General features: G+C 39.3%; 1 long non-coding RNA gene across 1 annotated transcript in view; it reads right to left on the reverse strand.

The window, feature by feature from the left end:
• The window catches only part of LOC140636705 (uncharacterized), a 169532-nt gene extending 156726 nt beyond the window's left edge, over positions 1-12806 (reverse strand). Inside the window, exon 1 of the long non-coding RNA XR_012033912.1 lies at positions 12666-12806. This is a non-coding gene — a long non-coding RNA (uncharacterized lncRNA). The remainder of the gene's footprint in view (positions 1-12665) is intronic.
• Between the last annotated feature and the right edge of the window lie 2141 nt (positions 12807-14947).

Raw genomic sequence — 14947 nt, forward strand, 5'->3', positions numbered from 1 at the left:
TAAATTCAAAAACTTCCGACAAATGGATGATAGTGCCAATTACATTTTTTAACATTACCTTTCATAATATTTCCTCAAAAACTTATTGCCTCCATTTAGATTATCTTTCTTCAGGAAATATTTTTATAAGACAGAACTCATCAGTGAGCTACCTCTACTCATTATTCATTTGTATATTTTGCCGAATTTAGATACTACAGTATCTTTAAGTTTTATTAATTTTGTTTCATTCCAGGGCAAAATATAAATTTACATGATTAAAATATAAGCTACATCAAAAGTTTCTCTTTAGGTCAAGATATTCCAAATTACAATTATGTGATTTCAAAATTCTTTCTTGTACGCTATTAGAACTCTCTTGGTTTAATTTGTTCATTTCCTTTTTTGCTTTAAGTACAATAATATTTCATATTTACAAATTTTTATTAACTGAAATTTGCTAAAAACTTCAAAGTTAAACCTTCTTCACTGCATTTGTTGATTATTTGACTAAATATGTCTTAGCGATTTTGGACAAAAATGCAACTCTAATTAATATAAAAGATTTGTTTTCAAAAAGACCTAATATCATGGTAGAATAGGTTAACTTAAAAATCAGTCCTTTGGGGATGCCTGGGTGGCTCAGTGGTTTAGCACCTGCCTTCAGCTCAGGGCATGATCCTGGAGTCCTGGGATCAAGTCCCACGTTGGGCTTCTTGCATGGAGTCTGTTCTCCCTCTGCCTATATCTCTGCCTCTCTCTCTCTCTCTCTCTCTCTCTGTGTGTCTCTCATGAATAAATAATAAAATCTTAAAAAAAAATGAGTCCTTTAAAGCATCAAACATTTTAAAAATCCAATTTTTGATGGGCAGCCAAAAGAGAAATTCTATACTACCCTGCTAAATTTTTTTCACCATCAGCTCTGAACCATGCCTCCACCAATTCCAAGTATATTTCTGATCTATAGATTTTTTAATTTAGAAAAATTGTTTTTTATGATGCCTTACTCACCAAAATTTTATTTGTATTTTCACTACAAAAGCAATGAATTTTCCTTCAATGATGAACTTTTAAAATGATTTCACATTTATAGTAATGAGCTGTATTTTATTTTTGATAGAATGAAACTATAAAATTCTGTAATTTCACGAATTAGATTAAAAAATAAAATTATTCATGAATTCAATTGATTTTGTATTGAAGCCTTTGCTGATACTGATGTCATATTGATGTCATTTAACTATTTGCACTTTTTTTAGTACTGTGCAAACATGTTAGCTATTAATGATTCATTTCTCACATATGCACAAAAACTTGTATATATGAGTGAGGCAGTTATCTGATCTAAATGAAAAGTCATTTAAGTCATGCTTTATGAGGTCTTATGTAAACTTAACATCTGCAACTTTGTATGTTAAATTATTATCTTTGGGCACACTATTTCTAAAATCCTACTGTTTTTTAGGTAGATATTGAAGATTTTGATCATATTTGTATCTTCTGGTTCTGAAATAGTATTGTCATTGTGGCTCCAAAGTTATTAAATGTTAGCAAGTATCTTGTGCAAGTTCCATATTCATCATAATCATGAACTTTTTGTTTTTCATTTTTAGTTTAATTTAATTAATCTATTTGAAAGAAAGAGCAAAACTGCACACGAGTGCACAAGAGCAGGGAGAGCAGCAAATGAAGGGGGAGAGAATCTCAAGTAAATATGTTGAATGCAGAGCCCAAGGCAGGGCTCAATCTCACTACCCTGAGATCATACCCTGAGCTGAAACCAAGAGTCAGAAGCTTAACCAAATGAACCATCCAGGTGCCCTAGTCTTGAACTTTTTAAAAGTTCAGTGCTTCTTAAACTATTTATTGCAAAAGGGTAAAGTATTACTAAAAAATTAAATCAATGTTTGTAGAACTCCTTGGCTTCTGTTTCCTATACACATTTCATGCTTGCCTAATCTACTTTTGTCCATGTTTCTCAGCAACGCTTCAGGGTAGAGATCCAGGAGCTTTGTGCATGCATCTCAGTGTAGAAAAAGATACAACCAGCTGGTACATCAAGTGGCCAGTGGAGTTAATATTATCAGATACTTCTCTCTCCACCATTAGAGAAAGAATGAGTCAGGTGTCCCCAGCTACTTGTATGTAAGCATACCTCAATTTATTAGGAAGAGCTGTATGTGCTACCCTTTAAAATAAGGTGTGGTAGATCAGTATAATAATGGCCTCCAACAAAGCCTGCTTTTCTGTGTAAATGCTCTTTTGCAATGAAATGTTGTCACTCTTCCATCAAGAGATGGTATCTGTTTATCCATTCTCTTGAACTTGCTTTGACCAATAGAATGTATTAAAGATTATGTTGTATGAATTCAGGAGCCTAAGCCTTAGTAGTAAGGCTTCCAGCTTCTACCATGGAACCCTGAGACCATCATGCTATGAAAAAGTCCAGATAGAGGCCACATGGAGGAGTACCATATCATGCCAGCTGACAGCCAGTACCAAAACCACAGACATATGAGTGAAGTCATTTTGGGCCTTCAAACATATTCCAGTCACCAACTAAGTGAGCCACACAAGTAAGCCCTGATGAGATTAATAGAAGAGCAGCCGGTCAATCCACAGAATTAGTAAACCATAAGAATGGTTTATTATCTTTAGCCACTATATTTGGGGTGGTTTAGTATGTAGTACTAGATAGTTAATACAGGTGTTAGTTAAATTCTCTCTGGAGGGATGCCTGGGTGGCTCAGCCATTGAGCATCTGCCTTGGATGCTCAGGGTGTGATCCCAGGGTCCCAGGACTGAGTCCTGTACCAGGATCCCTGCAGGAAGCCAGCTTCTTCCTCTGCCTATGTTTCTGCCTCTCTCTCTCTGTCTCTCATGAATAAATAAATAAAATCTTTTTAAAAATGAAATAAAAAATTATCTCTGGAAAAAGTCAGCCAAGGAACAATAAATTGTCACTGGTCGAAAGGGGGCAAGATGGCAGAGGAGTAGGGTCCTCAACTCACCTGGCCCCACCACTTACCTAGATAACTTTCAAACCATCCTGAACACCTACGAATTTGACCTGAGATTTTTTTTTTTTTTTTTTTTTTTTTGACCTGAGATTTGAAGAGAGAACAGCTGGAATGCTACAGAGAGAAGGGTTTTCGCTTCTAACAAGGTAGGAAGGCGGAAAAAAATAAAACAGAATCAAGTAGGGGAGGGGCCCCCAGAGGAGCCGGGCTAAGGCCTGGGGGAGCCTCCAGGACAGGAAGGCTCAGACTGGAAAAGTGGGAACTTTAAAAATCTGCACCGGGTTCTTCCCGGTCGGCAAGGCGCTTAGCAGGGAACCCGGGCAGGATTGCAGGAGGGGCGGAGAGGCCTCTAGTCTCCGGGGGTCACTAACAGAGGAGGTGCGCCCGGGGGAGAGCGCCCCACACCCCACGGGCCTAGCGCGGTAAAGGGCTGGAGCGCCCCAGCGGGGCCTCGGGGAGAAGCCGGTGAGTCAGGCAGGGGCTCGGGGCGGAGGGGGCTGCGCCCTGCTGCCTTGGGGAGCCCCGGCCCGGGAGCGGGATTCCAGCGCGCAGGCCCCGGACCCCAGGGCACCGAGGGGACACAGCTGGGATCCTATGCTCCCCTGGGACAGGCAGAGGCAGGGAGGGCACAGGACAGTGAGGACACTCTACTGCTGGGCACCCCCGAGCTGTGGCGGGTCAACGCCCCCACCCTGGGAGCATCCAGGCCAGTGTGGCCTGGGAACTGCGGTGGTTACTGCGGGAGCTGACTCCAGGGCTAGGGAGCTGGCTGCAGCCAGTGCTGTTGTTCCTCCTGGTGTCACCTTGTGCCTGTGACGGAACAGGGCCACCAGGGAGCAGGGGCCTCATGAGGTAACCAGGTCCCAGTGAGCCCGGCACCCGGCGGGGGGTAGGGCAGCTCCCCCAGGTGCACACACCTGAGAATTAGCACAGCAGTCCCTTCCCCAGAATACCAGCTGGAAGGACAGGGGAAGAGCAAGTTCTTGACCAAGCAGTGCTGGAAAGCTCCAGGGGAGGTTGAGGGATTTATAGTATATAGAACTAGATGATACCCCTCCTGTTTTTTTTTTTTTTCTTCCTTTTTCTAGTACATTTGTTTTTATATCAGACTGTAAATTTCCAATTTTTTTTCTTTTCTCACCTTAACTACAATATTTTACCACCTCTTCATTTTTAAGATTCTTCTTTTTTGACTTTCATATTTCTACAAGTACAGGTCTTAGATATATTTTCCACTTCTAGATTCCTTTCAACATACTCAACTTAATTTTGGGAGATATACAAGATGTTTTTTTGTTTTGTTTTGTTTTGTTTTTTGTTTTCTCTGCCTCATTTTGTTCTACAGTGGAGGAAGTTAATACCTTCTAAAACATGACCAGCATGCACCCAGAACCAAGTGGTATACCGTGCTGGTTCATTCTGTGAGATTCCTCATTCCCATTCTGCCCCCGTCTTTTATCTCATTTATATTTTGGTAGTCAATGTTGGGGATTTGTACAAGTATTTCTCGTTTATATAAATCTGGGACTGAGTATCTTCTAACCTACAGAACTTAATATATTCAGAAACAATAGGATCACTCTCTAGAACCTCTCAGGTAGACTACATTCTCCTTCCACTACAACTTCGTCACCACCACTATCTCCCAGTACCCCTCCCCATTTTTTTCTTTTCTCTTTTTTTTTTTTTTTTCCTCTTCTTCTTGGGGATTCTTAGCCTTTTATTTTTTACTACTTTGCTTTAACATTTGTTTTTCATTTTGATGGTCTTTTTGTTTTATTTCATTCTGATCTTTGTTTTCAATTTCTGGCCTCTGACCTCATCAGAATAATCTAGGGTGAAATTTACTAGGGTCGTGGTTGATATTATTGACTCAGCCCACTCACACAGCTACTCTGCACTGAGCAAAATGACTAGAAGGAAGAATTCACCACAAAAGAAAGAATCAGAAACAGTGCTCTCTGCCACTGAGTTATAGATTTTGGATTACAATTCAATGTCAGAAAACCAATTCAGAAGCACAATTATAAAGCTACTGGAAAGCTACTGGCTCTGGAAAAAAGCATAAAGGATGCAAGAGACTTCATGACTGCGGAATTTAGATCTAATCAGGCTGAAATTAAAAATCAATTAAATGAGATGCAATCCAAATTCGAGGTCCTAACACGAGGGTTAATGAGGTAGAAGAAAGAGTGAGCAACATAGAAGACAAGCGACATAGAAGACAAGTTCTGATGGCAAGGAAGGAAGCTGAGGAAAAAAGAGAAAAACAATTAAAACGCCATGAGGAAAGGTTAAAGGAAATAAATGACAGCCTCAGAAGGAAAAATATATGTATAATTGGGGTCCCAGAGAACGCTGAGAGGGCCAGAGGGCCAGAAAGCATATTTGAACAAATCATAGCTGAGAACTTCCCTACTATGGGGAGAGAAACAGGCATTCATATCCAGGAGATGAGAGGTTTCCCCCCCAAAATCAATAAAAACTGTTCAACACCTCGACATTTAATAGTGAAACTTGCAAATTCCAAAGATAAAGAGAAAATCCTTAAAGCAGTGAGAGAAAAGATCCCTAACTTATATGGGGAGAAAAAATTAGATTAACAGCAGATCTTTCCACAGAGACTGAGCAGGCCAGAAAGGGCTGGCAGGAAATATACAGGGTACTAAATGAGAAGAACATGCAGCCAAGAATACTATATCCAGAAGGTTCTCATTCAGAGTAGAAGGAGAGATAAAGAACTTCCAAGATAGGCAGAAACCAACAGAATATGTGACCACCAAACCAGCTCTGCAAGAAATATTAAGGGGGACCCTGTAGAAGAAAGAGGAAGCCCAAAGAAATAATCCACAAAAACAAGGACTGAGTAGGTATTACGATGACACTAAATTCATATCTTTCAATAGTTACTTTGAATGTGAATGGGCTAAATGATCCCATCAAAAGACGCAAGGTTTCAGACTGGGTAAAAAAGCAAGACCCTTCTATTTGCTGTCTACAAGAGACTCATTTTAGACCTAAAGACACCTACAGCCTGAAAATGAAAGGTTGGAGAACCATTTACCTTCTAATGGTCCTCAAAAGAAAGCTGGGGTAGCAATCCTCATATCACATAAATTAAAGTTTATCCCAAAGACTGTAGTAAGAGATGAAGAGGGACACTATATCATACTAAAAGGATCTATCCAACAAGAGGACCTAGCAATCATGAATATTTATGCCCCTAATGTGGGAGCTGCCAAGTATATCAATCAACTAATAACCAAAGTAAAGAGATACTTAGATAATAATACACTAATAGTAGAAGGTTTCAACATGGCACTTTCTGCAAATGACAGATCTTCTAAGCACAACATCACCAAAGAAACAAGAGCTTTAAATGATACACTGGACCAGATGGATTTCACAGATACATACAGAACCTTGCATCTGAATGCAATTGAATACACGTTCTTCTCAAGTGCACATGGAACTTTCTCCAGAATAGACCACATACTGGGTCACCCAGGAAATTAGAGAAGAATTAAAAAGATTCATGGAAACGAATGAAAATGAAGACACACCATTCAAAATCTTTGGGATACAGCAAAAGCAGTCCTGAGGGAGGAACTACATCGCAATACAAGCATCCATCAAAAAACTGGAAAGAACTCAAATACAAAAGCTAACCTTGCACCTAAAGGAGCTAGAGAAAAAACATCAAATAGATCCCACACCCAGCAGAAGAAGAGAGTTAATAAAGATTCGAGTAGAACTCAATGAAATAGAGACCAGAAGAACTGTGGAACAGATCAACAAAACCAGGAGTTTGTTCTTTGAAAGAATTAATAAGATAGATAAACCATTAGCCAGCCTTATTAAAAACAAAAGAGAATAGACTCAAATTAATAAAATCACGAATGAGAAAGGAGAGATCACCACCAATACCAAGGAAATACAAACAATTTAAAAACGTATTATGAGCAGCTATATGCCAATAAATTAGGCAATCTAGAAGAAATGGACGCATTTCCAGAAAACCACAAACTACCAAAACTGGAACAGGAAGAAACAGAAAACCTGAACAGGAGGATAACCAGGGAGGAAATTGAAGCAGTCATCAAAAACCTCCCAAGACAAAAAAGTCCAGGGCCAGATGGCTTCTCAGGGGATTCTATCAAACGTTTAAAGAAGAAACAATACCTATTCTACTAAAGCTGTTCCAAAAGATAGAAAGGGACAGAACACTTCCAAACTTGTTTTATGAGGCCAGCATCACCTTAATTCCAAAACCAAAGACCCCACCAAAAAGGAGAATTATAGACCAATATTCCTGATGAACATGGATGCAAAAATTCTCAACAAGATACAAGCCAATAGAATCCAACAGTACATTCAGAAGATTATTCAGGGCACCCCGGGTGGCTCAGTGGTTTAGCGCCGCCTTCAGCCCACAGCGAGATCCTGAGGTCTTGGGATCGAGTCCCATGTTGGGCTCCCTGCATGGAGCCTGCTTCTCCCTCTGCCTGTGTCTCTGCCTCTCTCTCTCTCTCTCTCTCTCTGTGTGTGTGTCTGCCATAAATAAATAAATAAAATCTTAAAAATAAAAGAAGATTATTCAGCATGACCAAGTGGGATTTATCCCCGGGACACAATGCTGGTTCAACACTTGTAAAGCAATCAATGTGATTGATCATATCAACAAGAGAAAAAACAAGAACCATATGATCCTCTCAATAGATGCAGAGAAAGCATTTGACAAAATACAGCATCCATTCCTGATCAAAACTCTTCAGAGTGGGGGATCCCTGGGTGGCTTAGCGGTTTGGCGCCTGCCTTTGGTCCAGGGTGTGATCCTGGAGTCCCGGGATCAAGTCCCACATCAGGCTCCAGGCATGGAGCCTGCTTCTCCCTCTGCCTGTGTCTCTGCCTCTCTCTCTCTCTCAGTCTGTGTCTCTCATGAATAAATAAATAAAATATTTAAAAAAAAAAAAAAACTCTTCAGAGTGTAGGGATAGAGGGAACATTCCTCAGCATCTTAAAAGCCATCTACAAAAGCCCACAGCAAATATCATCTCAATGGGGGAAACACAGGGAGCCTTTCCCCTAAGATCAGGAACACGACAGGGATGTTCACTCTCACCACTGTTATACAATATAGTACTAGAAGTCCAAGCCTCAGCAGACAACAAAAAGAAATAAAAAGCATTCAAATTGGCCAAGAAGAAGTCAAATTCTCCCTCTTTGCAGATGACATGATACTGTACCTAGAAAACCCAAAACACTCCACCCCAAGATTGCTAGAACTCATAAAGCAATTTGGCAGTGTGGCAGGATACAAAATCAATGCCCAAAATCAGTGGCATTTCTATACACTAACAATGAGACTGAAGAAAGTGAAATTAAGGAGTCAATCCCATTTACAATTGCAGTTAAAAACATAAGATACCTAGGAATAAACCTAACCAAAGAGGTAAAGGATCTATACCCTAAAACCTACAGAACACTTCTGAAAGAAATTGAGGAAGACACAAAGAGATGGAAAAATATTCCATGCTCATGGATTGGAAGAATTAATATCATGAAAATTCAATGCTACCGACAATGTGTGGTAATTTACACATTCAGTGCAATCCCTATCAAAATACCATGGACTTTCTTCACAGAGTTGGAACAAATAATCTTAAGATTTGTGTGGAATCAGAAAAGACCCTGAATAGCCAGGGGAATATTGAAAAAAAAAACCAGAGCCGGGGACATCACAATGCCAGATTTCAGGTTGTACTACAAAGCTGTGGTCATCAAGACACTGTGGTACTGGCACAGAAACAGACACATAGATCAATGGAGCAGAAGAGAGAACCCAGAACTGGGCCCTCAACTCTATGGTCAACTAATATTTGACAAACAGGAAAGACTATCCACTGGAAAAAGGACAGTCTCTTCAATAAATGGTGCTGGGAAAATTGGACAGACAGCCAGGTGCAGAAGAATGAAACTAGACCATTCTCTTACACCATACACAAAGGTAAACTCAAAAAGGATGAAAGATCTAAATGTGAGACAAGAATCCATCAGAATCCTAGAGGAGAACACAGGCAACACCCTTTTTGAACTTGGCCACAGCAACTTCTTGCAAGATACATCCATGAACGCAAGGGAAACAAAAGCAAAAATGAACTGTTGGGATTTCATCAAGATAAAAAGCTTCTGCACAGCAAAAGATAGAGTCAACAAAACTCAAAGACAACCTACAGAATGGGAGAAGATATTTGCAAATGACATATCAGATAAAGGGCTAGTATCCAAGATCTATAAAGAACTTATTAAACTCAACACTGAAGGAACAATCCAATCATGAAAAGGGGCAAAGACATGAACAGAAATTTCACAGAGGAAGACACAGACATGGCCAACAAGCACATGAGAAAATGTTCCATTTCCCTTGCCATCAGGGAAATACAAATCAAAACCACAATGAGATACCACCTCACACCAGTGAGAATGGGGAAAATTAACAAGACCGGAAACCACAAATTTTGGAGAAGATGTGGAGAAAGGGGAACCCTCTTGCACTGTTGGTGGGAATACGAACTGGTACAGCCACTCTGGAAAACTGTGTGGAGGTTCCTCAAAGAGTGAAAAATAGAACTGCCCTATGACCCAGCAATTGCACTGCTGGGGATTTACCCCAAAGATACAGATGCAATGAAACGCCGGGACATCTGCACCCCGATGTTTCTAGCAGCAATGTCCACAATAGCCAAACTGTGGAAGGATCCTCGGTGTCCATCGAAAGATGAATGGATAAAGAAGATGTGGTCTATGTATACAATGGAATATTACTCAGCCATTAGAAACGACAAATACCCACCATTTGCTTCAATGTGGATGGAACTGGAGGGTATTATGCTGAGTGAAGTAAGTCAATCGGAGAAGGACAAACATTATATGTTCTCATTCATTCGGGGAATATAAAAAATAGTGAAAGGGAATAAAGGGGAAAGGAGAGAAAATGAGTGGGAAACATCAGTGAGGGTGATAGAAAATCAGAGACTCCTAACTCTGGGAATCGAACAAGGGATAGTGGAAGGGGAGGTGGGCGGGGGGATGGGGTGACTGGGTGATGGGCACTGAGGGGGGCACTTTGTGGGATGAGCCCTGGGTGTTATACTTCATGTTGGCAAATTGAACTTCAATGAAAAATATACAAAAAACAAAAAGACTTGTCACTGGTCATCCTTCACGTTTAACTGCATGTTGAGTGTGAACTATGATCACTACATGCGTGTTTTACATGCTACTAAATAACACTGTATCAGAAACTGAAACTACAAAATGGAGGTCTATCTAATACCCTGGCTTATTTTAATGCCACTATTAATAAGGCATCATTAAAAATTTTTTAATGCAAAAAAAAAAAAAACAAAAAAAAATTTTTTTAATGCATTCTGGACTAATAGTAAAGCAGATGGGATACCAAGATACCAGGCACAAACCGTGACTGACCCAGGAAAATGGGATATCTGATCATATTAGCCATAGTCCAAAGTGAATTTCCGATCATCAGAAAATCAGAGCTCTACCATACTATGCAAAATCCAAACAGGAAGTTCTTGAAAGTGCTCAAAATTCCATTTGTACCAATCTGGACCCACAGGAAATTATTATTTTTTCACTCTTCATTGACAAACTAATGGTTAAAATATAGTTCTGTAGCTTTCACCTACATGGGGAGAGAAAATAAGGTATCATTTTTCCTAGTACTAAACATATTTAGATTTTTTTTCTTCATGACATTGATGGTTTTCAAAACCTATGATAATATGTTCTCCCAAAACTCCTGAGAGCACTGGAATATCCGTGAGTTAAAAATTCTTCTCCCCACATTAAGAACTGTTTAAGGCATTTTGATAAACTCCTCATCACATTTTTGAAATCTTGCTTTTCTTATGAGCTCTTTCCTTGTCCTAGTGTGTTGTACCGAAATGGAAAGTTAATTGATTTTTGAATGGTGGAAGGGAAAGGGTAATATCCTAAGGCTGCTTATAATTCCATTTTCTCTAAGCATGTGACTTTTTGTATCTGTGCAGTAGCTGACATTCAAAAAAAAAAAAAAAAAAACTAAACTAAAGGGTTTTGAAATTACTTCTGCCTAGAAACAACTGTTAAAAAAACAAACAGTTTTCTACAACATGCTGGCTAAGTACACAAACATATAGTAGCCCGTACATATAAGCACACATTCTTCAATTAAGTATTTGTAGAGTAGTTAGTAGAATCTATCTTACTTAGTGCTGCCACCGATCTTTGGAAATCTGTTGAAACTGCTAAGATGGTGTGTGTAGTGATTCTGTGATTGTAGTGATTCTGATAAATGTTAAGTGGTCATTGGGAATGCTAAGTGTAGCAGGCAGCACATAATAGGATTATGCAGATGCATGCCCATTCTGCCTGTGCCTGCTACAACAAAGAAAGCAGGCATTCCCAGTTTAACCAACAATCCTCACCTACTCACCAAATTCCCCGACATGGGCTTCTTTTTTTTTCCCCCAAGGCCCTAGTTTTTAAACTTTTATTTTCCCAATTCCCTTGAGTACTGAATAATGAGAAAGTTTCTTTGTAATAATTCATTTGGTGAGTAGCATTTATCACATAAGACTGTGTCAGAATTTCCATATGGTCTAACTCCTGGCTTTTGCAATTTGAACTTTTTCTTATACTGTTGTAAACCTAAATTTTTTTTTTTTTTTTTTTAATATTCTTTAAACACACACACAGTCTCACATACGGGGGAAAGTTCCTGAACATCAAAAGCTACTGATACCACTGTTGGAATTCAAAATCCTTAATGTTTCAAAACTCTTCATGTGACCAATTTAAATTCTTGTACAGATTATAAAATTCAGCTTAAGTGGGACAAGGGAAAGGGGAGGGTAAAAAGTAGGGCCTGAGGTTAAAACCCCATGACTAGATCCAGTGGTTAAATTGGAAGGAGATCACTGATTAGACACAAATCCTCAGGGAGGAAAAAATACAGGAATGAGCTTTTTAAGCCTAGAGGAAGAACTGGTGTGATCACAGTAATAATGATCTAGAGCAGGATAATCATTCCTAGTTCCTGACAGAATCAAGGGCACTTAAACCTTTCTTGGGATAATGTTAGAAAATTCTTTTTTTTTTTTTTTTAATGAAACATGTTATTTCATCAACAGATTACAAATATCACAAGCCACAGTCTATTAAGTAGATTGTCTCTTTGTTCTCATTCAGTTCTAATAGCAACTCCTATGTATATCTGAACAAAGCTGCAATCCCTAGTGTGTGTCTGCCCTCAGAACATGGAATCTGTGTTGTCTAGTTCACGGTAATAGTCATCCTGAGGATCTACCACAAGAGCGTAGTCCTAATAGCCTAACATTGTACATAACATTTTTGAGTGTTGGGCCATTTGAAATATTAAATTAGTTTTCTCTATGTCTGAGCTCCCTCAGTTGCGGTGGCAATCACAGTTATTTGTCAGGGCTTTACATCTAACTTGTTTAGGCCACTCTCTCATTTGTAGTCCCTAAACTACTCTCCAAAATATTGTGTCTCCATTTTACACACACAGACAGCAGGCTCAAACTGGAAATACACGTTGTTATATTTTGTACTAACAAGGTCAGTGATTGCCTACTTACATACCCTCCTTTGGAAAACTGCCTCGTCCACTGTCCCAGCTGCATCGAGGGTCATGTCCTGTGCCGGGGAGATCCACTCTCTATTCCCATTCCAACCCTCTTACCCTGGTCACACACAATTGCTTGGTCGTGACACACTTAGCTGACCAAGGGACCTCCAGGAAATAGGCTTGCTAGCAACCAGTGACACATCTTGGAATAAAATGCTTATCTCAGCCAATCAGATAGTTACTCTTAGGAATCAGAGTTAGGAAACACAGAGTGAGTCACAGGAGTAGCAGAAACTGCAAAGTTAACGATTCATGGCCAACTTCACGGCTCTGATCTGTGTAGTCATTCAGGACCCCAAGCGTACAAAGGCTCTACCTTCGGGGCTCTGCTCTTGCTGTCTTGAAGTTCTTAATCATTTTTTAACACTGGAACCTGTATAGTCATGTTGCATGGGGCCCCACAAGTTACATAGTCAGTCCTGCTCAAGACAGAGAAATCAGAGCAACAATTCTCAACTGGAGAAAAGGATTCTAAGAGAAATACCAGAATCTCTGGGGGATAGAGGAGTGGGGTAGGAGGAGGCAATTGTAAAATCTGAGAAGACATAATTGATCTTGTCGTTTGTTTTTATTTTATAAAAAATATAACAAAACTATTATATTTATAATGCCAGTTACAGAAAATGAAACACAACCACACCCATGCCGTTGCTAGGCTACAAAGAAAATACAGAGATTGCTGACTAGAGTTTTCCCTCCCCTAATCCGGAGGGACATGTTTGCATTTCTGGGGGAAGTGTGAATGAGATGTTTTTATTTATGAAAAGTTGGCATCAGTTTAAGGGGCTGAAAATGGAGCAAGGAGAAGTGGGGAACCATGATGTGTCCAGAGAGAGTGGACATGAAGAACAGAGAAAGCTGGAAATGATGGTGCTAACTTGAGAATTCAGGCCTTTCCTACTGCTCTGTTTCATCAGAGCACACAGCCAGCCGAGTCGCAGATATATGGGATCTTCCCTGGCCCATCTGTTGCTCATTTATAAAGAAGAACAAAACAACTGTGCTTGCTATTCGAAAGGAATGTGGCCCTCCTTTGTCATATACAGACAATTAGCAGCTTATTAGTTTTCAAAATCAAATAATTTTTATTAGGACCAAATTGATGTAATCATAATGTTACTATCTCAGCTCCCTCTTTTTACCTAGAGAGGTCCAGAAGCCCTTTCAAATGCAGAGATTGGCTCCTTTCCCCAGCTCTAGGAACAGTTTTAAGAGAAAAGAGTTTGTCAGATTTGAGAAGAAAACTGCCTTTTTCGAAAGGGTTGTGAATCATTTTTCAGCTTCTCTTAGCGACACATTTAACATTACTTCCTAGTTCATCAGGAAAACAGCTTTTCACCTCTAAGTACAAAAAATAGTCTCAGATTAAAGAGAAACAATCATTAGGGCTTTCAGCCATTACAAACAGTCTGTTAATGAGATAATTAAGAATTGCCTGAGAATATGCGATGTTTTTTCATTTCAAAATATGTGGGGCATTTTGCATTTGATTTAGATGCCAAGTGTCTGTGGGCACAGAACACAACTTTGCGATTCATTTGGGAACCACCACAGAATGAAAGTGTAAATACCATATCAGTAAATTTTTTTTGTTGTTTATTTCAGTTCTAAACATCCCCTTTTGTCCCTTTCATCACTTTGGAAAATTTCTGTACAGAAAATATGTATCTTTTTCAATTGAAGTGACTTACGTGTTATTTTGAGAAACTTTTCAGAATTTCATGACACTTCTTGAAATAGCTAAAGACCCCTGGGGTGCTGCAAATCCAAATAATGAAAGCATTAAAAATAGCAAAGAGAAGCCACCTGAAGCAATGAGGGATAAAATGTTACTTTTTTATGGAATATATGTACACACACACCACCATCTGCAAATACTCCCATGCTTACCCTTGGCCAAAAAGATTTATCTTTCCGGAATTTTGAAACCCTTTAACAATATTCTCATTACATCGTACTGGTAATAATTTTTTTTACAGCATTAGCTATTTTTTTTTCAGATTACATTTCATTAATCCTTAGATCCTGGGAGGTAACAAGAGTGTCTGAAATTGCATAATAATGAAGAACTAAGGTAAAGAAAGGAAAATTTGCTTTTTTGTCTGCTCATTTCAAAACTATGGCATTTTAACTCTACTGAAAAAGAAAAGGGGGGGAAACCAGCATTTTAAGAAAGAAGTGAGGGAATGATGGGGCACGGTAGCCTAAGTGGTAAACCATTTGATATTTTTCAGTG

Source organism: Canis lupus, chromosome 7, assembly GCF_048164855.1.
Source record: "Canis lupus baileyi chromosome 7, mCanLup2.hap1, whole genome shotgun sequence".
Classification (NCBI taxonomy): Eukaryota; Metazoa; Chordata; class Mammalia; order Carnivora; family Canidae; genus Canis; species Canis lupus.